The sequence below is a fragment of the Sinocyclocheilus grahami genome, unplaced genomic scaffold (genome assembly GCF_001515645.1).
Source record: "Sinocyclocheilus grahami isolate Dianchi unplaced genomic scaffold, SAMN03320097.WGS_v1.1 scaffold410.1, whole genome shotgun sequence".
Classification (NCBI taxonomy): Eukaryota; Metazoa; Chordata; class Actinopteri; order Cypriniformes; family Cyprinidae; genus Sinocyclocheilus; species Sinocyclocheilus grahami.
Window position 1 is genome coordinate 996,094 of NW_015505589.1, and position 7,883 is coordinate 1,003,976.

Here is a 7,883-nt window from a genome sequence, read left to right on the forward strand (position 1 = left end):
ATAATTAATTAATTAATTATTTTATTTGTTACATTTTTTTAATATTAGTTTCAGTTTTAATAACCTTGGGTAACGGCCCACTGACAGCTTTTTTTTAATTTTCTTTTTACCTTTTTGTGTAGGTGTGTATTAGAAAAAGAAAGGTACACATATGCACCAATATTACAATTCCGGCTGATTCCGAAGAAGCTGATAATTATTTTCATGATATGGATGATAACTGACAGCTGACATTAAAATGTTGTACTATTTTGTCTAAATTAATTAAAAATAAAAAGCTAAAAACTAATGCAACAGATGAATCAAAACATTACAATGTAAAATATGAAATATTATTTTTTACATCTGCTAAAGATTCGATTTAACAGTGTAATTAAATTATCAGTGTTTCAAAGATGAATTTGTGTTGATCTCAAGTTAACCTCTAAAGTGAGTGTTACATGATGCAATAGGTCAACTGTAAGTGTATAAACAGAGGTAATGAGAATAGACAATTAAATGTACAATATAACTCTGCAATACATTAAAAAAAATCTTATTTGCATTTGTATTTTTTACTGTGTGTGGAAATCATATCCATATTAACCTGATCTGCCAAAGAAGCACAATTTATGATTACCACTGTTGTCACATTTTATTGCTGATGTGAAACATACTGGAATGTAATCTTGACAAACATTAAAGAGATTTCATTCTTTCTCCATGCAAGTATAGGGAAGATGTACTGGTTTGACTATTGTCTGCATAGCAAATAGCTGCCCAGAGGCATTACCAAGATAACAGACGAGTGAACTGACTTGCCTTAAAGGGACTTCGATTAAACTCTGGACTCCAAAGAACATGGTTAGTTACTCAGCACTTACCTGCTATAAAGCTACACAATTTGCTCTATCTGCACGGAAACATTATGTTCTGTTTTAATTGTTAAATGTTTCAGTTTCTATATCCTTCCAAACCATAAAAATTGAAATCAGGTTTACAGTATGTGAGAGTGGGAGACTAAAGTTCTTTTGGTGCAAAATGACACTGAAAGTACAAGTAAATAAGAAAACTTTTAATGACCAACTTTAGCTAACAGACATCTGATTATTGTTTCAGAGAACTGAACTAAAGTTCAACTCTTTCACTTCTTTTCTCAAATCTATTGCATCATAAAAGAAGTGCCAAAGTTATTTCCAGAGCAGGCACTGCTTGCATCCTATGTGATATCTCCCTCACTGTTTCTGGTAGACAGCACTGGCAGTGGCATGCTATCAAAACCTCAATAGCAAAGCCTCAAGCAGAAACATCGATTTCACCTCAGACAGAAAGTAATGTGGAGACTGATGAGTCACTCTGATATGAAGAAGTGGACATAAACCAAAATAGACACAGATAGGCACTCAGAATTTTTATCTGTGAGGGTGAACGTATGACCCATTATATATAGTACTGTGTCACTGTTCTGGGAACTATTTTCAGCCAAAACAAAGTCTTCACAAACCAAACATTTTTTTTTTTATAACAAATAATCAATTTAATCACTTTTTTTATTATATAATAAATAAAGAGAAAACATCTGTTTTCTTTTTATTTAGTATATAATAAAAAAAAAAACATTGCTACATGTACTGCATTAAGCTAAGTGATACTTGTTATAGCGCTTGCATATCAAGTCGCTTTGAATAGAAGCGTCTGCTAAATGACTAAATGTAAATGCAAAATGTGAATTTTTTTGTTTTGTTTTGTTTTGTTGTTCCAGGTTTGCTCTCCTTGTTTGTAGACTGCACTGCTTATGATTTTATATCAATATGATCATAATAATAATAATATAGTGATATTACAATAGTATTTCTTATTAATATTTCTTTAGTAGTAGTAGTAGTAGTAGTAATAATAATAATAATAATAATAATAATAATAATAATATCTTATAAATTTGTTTTATTACTACTAATAATAATTATTATTATTGTTATTATTAAACACAATAAAAATATTAGTATTGTAAATATATTATTATTACTATAATAATGAGCAGTACAACTGTAAATTACAATACTAATATTTATGGTCTTGGTAATTTTCTGTTTTTATTTTGACAGAAAACCAGAGCCTTAAAGCATCTCTTTTGTTGACAACACCTGGCTCATAAGCTCTTCTCATTAAAGCGACTCAAACTCACAGCACTTGCAGATTACTGCGAACTGAACTAATTTGAGACACTGAAAACACTGGCTCATGAGCTGCTCACATGTAAAAGAAAGTGCACTCTACCCAATCTGCATATTTCTTTAAAATATGTAAATACTGTCCGTCTCCACTCAAATCCAGCTTAAAAATATCATTTTAGAACATTTTATCCACCCAGTGTTTTAAAACCATATCTTAATCAATCGTTAGTCTTTGACCTTTAAACTGAAGAGCGTTCTATGCTCTGATTAGGCTACTTTCCTCTCTTTCTGTGCTCTGCCTTGACCAAGGATGCAGCAATGAATGACCTTCTTGTGAATCATAAGGAATAAATTACTAATTTAGGAGGATTGGCTATGCACACACATGCATGGCCGTACACAAACATGGCTGGGAAAAAAGGGCTTTGAAGGGAACATCTTGTCATTGCAAAACAATCTAAGCGATTCGTCGAAGGAATTGAGAGGAAATACATAGAAAAACCGTTTTTTCAGGCTCCATTTTCATTTTTACAAGATTTATTGGCCTGTCTTTCCATAGTAAATTTAAGCTGTATCCCTATACACATGCTTCAGATGCGATAACTTACATACAGCATGCAATGCATGCTTGGTCAGTAATCAACACCCGCTGACAGATGTCGCAGTCAAGTCCAGATGTTTCTGGCTGTTATTTCAGTGCTAATAGCTAGTTTACATACAGCTGACAATATGCAAATGCCACAAGGCAGAATTTCACATGGCAACTTGTGGAAGTAGAAAAACAGCCTGCAGTGTGAAATACAGCGCAATGTCTTCTTTGACAAAAATCCATTACAGATTTTAATTTATGCCTTACAAGCTCGGCTGACTTTGTTTAATTTCTAGAGTGGCCAATTCAAAGAAGTTGTGAATGTTTGCTACAAAAAAAGAGAGAAATTGTTAGCGAAAGTAATGAATGAGTCCAGGCTTAAATGAAATTACGAACATGACCAGCAACCCGGAAAAGGGAAGCCATTAATCAGAATCTCTTTAATGTGCTGTGTGGCAGTAATTTCAGTCCGTGCGTACTACAAAGTGATACACTTATTTGAAAAAGAAAATGAAATATGGGAGTTGAACTACCACTACACGTCGGCAAATTCCTGCCAGTTATTTAATTTAAGTCAATTTCATTTCATTCAGTTCAGCAATAATGGCATATAGACTTTCTGGGTGTACTTTTTATGATAGCAGGCAATTGAATAAGGGACAAAGGAACGTTGTTTGTACTTTTGCAGCTCTATTATGAAGCACAACACAATGAACCATTAATAAATCCTCACTGAACAAAAATTAAACTGGCTTCAATGTCTTATTTAAAATACACAGCAAAAAAAAAGCCTCCATAGTCTCCACCTGTCAATCATCATCAATGCCTGCTTTTCTGTTCCTTTTGCCTCTTTCTCTTCGACCACACTGCTGTCACGCTGATGGATCAACATGAGCCGCCGGTCGGCCCTTGTAGGGAGGCTCCAGACAAGGGGAAGGTCTTCTTCTGACTGCCCAAGCAGGACAAGGTATTAGGGAGGCCTGACAGGAGGGCTGCCCAGAGGAAAGCAGCCCGGGCTGGAGAGGGCTTTCAGAGTCACTGCCCCCTAGTCTGGCTGTGGACGAGAGCGGCCCTAATGATATGTAAGGCTACAGGAGGCAATGTCAACCTGTCCGTGGCCTGTCAAAGAGTGTGGTGAGAGGGCGAGATTGGAGAGCGAGTCACGCAGGTGTGAGAATGAGAGGGAAAGGGCAAGGTTGGGAGAGAGACTCAAGGCCAGTAAACAGATAAAAGGAAGATGGAGGGATAAAGGGTGGTGAGAGAGAGAGAGAGAGAGAGAGAGAGAGAGATCAGTGTGGTTGTCAGGTGTTTATTGAAGTGGAGCAGGCCTGCCTCCAGGAGGCGCTCTTCTGTTGAATCGGCTGCTTAGTTTTGGAGGACTATCTAATCCCATGATGCTTTGCTCTCACTCTAGGTTGTGCCTAGGGTTGGGAACTGACAAGAATAATTAAGGATCACTGCCATTAAAAAATACAAATGGTTATGAGCATCTGCAGTTCTTTTTGGTGAATCAAAATCATACAGGGCAACCAATGTAGCCTGATTCCTGAACAAATGACTCTCATGAACTGATTCATAATAAATCACTAACGAGCCACTAGTGAGTAAGTTTTGACTTAAATAAATAACTGTAATGAGCTGGTTGTGTTTACTGAATCAGACATACAGAATGACCAGTGTAGTCTGATTCCCAATCAAAGAACTTATAAGTTGGTTCTGTTAATAAATTAAAACATATGAATTGAAGTTTTGTGATCAAATTTTGAAATGAATGAACAATAACATTTATGAATCAGTATTTAGGTGTTCAATAAATATAAATAAGTGAATGAAATAAATTAATGATATGTATTTATTTATTTATTTTGTGTTTCCATTTTGGTAAAAACTACTGTTCAAACATTTGAGGTACGATTTGCCCTGTGAGGCACTATTTATTTAATCAAAAACACATTAAAAGCAAAAATATTGTGAAATAATATTACAATTTAAAATAAGTGTTTTCTATTGTAATATATTTTAGTTTACATTTATTTTATTTTAAATGTATTCCTAATTGTCAGCATCATTACACGTGTCACATGATCCTTCATAAATCATTCTAATATGCTGATTTGGTGCTCAAGAAACATTTCTTATCATCAGTGTGGAAAACAGTTGTGCTGTTTAATGTTTTTGTGAAAACTGTAATACTTTTTGTCCTCAGGATTCTTTGATGAATAGAAAGTTCAAAAGAACCGCAAAAATGCCTTTACTGTCACTTTTGATGAATTTAATGCAATGCCTGTTGAATAAAAGTATTCAAGTTAAAATCTCACTGCCCCCGCACCTGTGAATATAATTCAATATTTAATTTAATAAGGACTAATTAATTTACTGCATTCATACCACCTCTGTGTTCATTAAAAAAATCGTCAAACAAATCTTTTGAAGGAATTTATTTTATTTCTGATATGTTAAATTTGTTTTGCTGAAATCTGAAGTGATTCACTCATTTGGCAAAAGATAACTGAAAGCAGTTAATGCAGTAAGCAGGGGCGCTGCTAAGGGGGGGAAAGTTAGGACGACTCTAAGGGCCCACGCACTTTTGTGGCCCCCAGAGATCTGTTTTTTTAGTAGTAACAGTAGTGGTAGTAAATGTAATAGAAATTACAAATATATCTACCAAAGAGTTACAAATAAAACAAAATGACGGCTTATTTCTGCATTTCCAGCAAAATTATCTCCCCCCATTCACTGCATGGTTTTGTCCCGTCCTACGTAGCCTAGAGTCACTGGGTGAGATCAGATGGTAAACTGTCAAATTAGAGATGTCTTCGAGTTCGAGGGGGGGCAAACCGAGCCGGACGATTTGGTCAAGTCGCACTTTTAAACACATTTTAGTTTTGCTATAGAAAATCTACAAATTCACAATCTGATTACATAGAGCAGCAGCAGGATGTGTGTGAGGTTGTCATGGTTACCAGATACACTGCACGCAAATTATTATTTAATTATTTTGTCACCTTTTGCCACACTAGACTTAGCAATAAACACGTTGAAAATAATACACAATAAACATGTCTATCAAAACGATCTCAAAGGAGGCTTTTAATAAGCAAATCAAGGAGTGAATTACTCATCCACTCTTTTATAAAAAATACTTTAGCTGGGTTTCCACAGGCAGGATCACACTTATCTACAGTGTATGAAGCTAAAGTTCCTCTTCAGGAACTCGAGCTGCGTCGGAAAACGCTAGGGGAACGCCTTCTGTGACCACGCTCTGAATAACATGTGAAATCAGTCCGATAGCTGAGTGGTGACGTCATGACCAGGAAGCTATAAAAGCACAAGCGGCGGAGCCAGCGTCAGCTTTCTGTCATTCAGCGAAACGCTCTGTGTGTGTCAGTCATATTTATTGTTGTCTGTCAATTGTGAAAGTCTATAAGCTCCAGCTATGTCTAAGCTCATGCAAAGACAAAGCATTTCAAGGGTGAGAGCAAGCCACGTTGTAGGTTGTGTGTTCCTCCCTGCCCAAAGAAAACGTTATACAGTATAACGAGTGGGAATACACACAGCCTGTGCGTGGTTTGCTTGGGAGCGAAGCATAGTTGTTACTGCCTTGCTTCGCTCTCAGAGGGCTCTCTTTGAGGAGGGAGCCTTCACTAGTGTTCCTCGCGGTGCCGGCCCCGCTTAGGCCAAGGCGGAGCTGCGGCTGTGCTCGTGGGTTTCGCGTATGGATCTGCTTCCTAATCACCAGATCCGGCGCCCGCTCACGGGGTTTCGGAAGCCCGCGCTGCGGTCCTTCCCACCGTGGAGAGGGCGCGATGCTCCGCCTGTCTTTCTCCGAGGAGATTGATATGGAGGGCGTCAAAGAGCTCGCCAGTTGCACAAACATCAGTTACACAAGCATATTATGCCTGATATTATAATGAGCAGCATTAAAAGGGAGCGGAGCTCGCACAAAAAGGGAAGCCATTAATCAGTCGGCTCTCGGGGGGCGGATTGTGTTTTTTTTTCCGCTGTTAAGCGCTCCGCTCTTGCCGGGCACGCTCCGCATTACACGGTGTCCGTCTCTCCTCAGTGCCCTCAGGAGGTCTGTCTGCCAACCCTGCCGTGTTCCAGGGCGCAGCGGTCTCCGGCGAGCGCTTCTCTCAGTTACCGCCCGAAAACGTAGCGGTACTAAGAGGCTCGCTACCTCTACGGAGGTATCTAGATGGGTCCTGCCCTGAACAGGCTGTTGTCTATTCTTCCTAGCAGACGACGTGGGTCTTAGGGCCGTCGTTTTCAATAGGAGACTTCAGCTATGAGAGTCCCGATGCTGTGGCTCAGGTCCTCAGAGGGCAGACCCCTCTGGGGAAGAGAGGTTCACACCGCATTAAACGTAGCGGTACTAAGAGGCTCGCTACCTCTACGGTCTGCACCTATTGAACCGCTCAGTCATGCGACTGAAGTTCAGAACACTCACACTCAAACAGGTAGTGTCTCAGACCAAGTCCGAGGTCTGATGTGTCACGATCAATCTAAAAGATGCACATATCTCCATCCTTCCTCATCATAGGAAGTTCCTGAGGTTTGCTTTTGGGGGCAAAAGCCTACCAATACTGGTTCTTCCTTAGGCCTTGCACTCTCACCCCACACTTTCACGACTCAACCACATCGACGATTGGTTGATATTAGCTCAGTCAGAGCGAATGGCGGTTCGACATCGAGATGTCGTTCTCGCTCACATAAAAGAGCTGGGGTTTCATCATAGGAAGTTCCTGAGGTTTGCTTTTGGGGGCAAAAGCCTACCAATACTGGTTCTTCCTTAGGCCTTGCACTCTCACCCCACACTTTCACGACTCAACCACATCGACGATTGGTTGATATTAGCTCGGTCTGAGCGGATGGAGGTTCGACATCGAGATGTCGTTCTCGCTCACACGAAGAACTGGGGTTAAGACTTAATGCCAAGAAAAGTGTGCTTTCTCCAGTACAGAGAACCACTTATCTGGGCGTGGTGTGGGATTCGACCACGATGCAGGCATGTATGTCTCCTGCTCAGATCGAGTCGATCCTCACCTCAGTAGCGAGAGTAAGGTTGGTCACTCACTGTCAAGCAGTTCCAGACTGCTCGGGCTGATGACAGCTGCGTCCAACGTGATAACTCTTGGCCTGCT

At 39.3% G+C, this 7,883-nt stretch overlaps 1 pseudogene; it reads right to left on the reverse strand.

Annotated features, from left to right (window-relative positions):
• LOC107550918 (transmembrane protein 132C pseudogene) overlaps nucleotides 1-7,883 on the reverse strand; it is a 73,535-nt pseudogene that overhangs the window by 1,271 nt on the left and 64,381 nt on the right.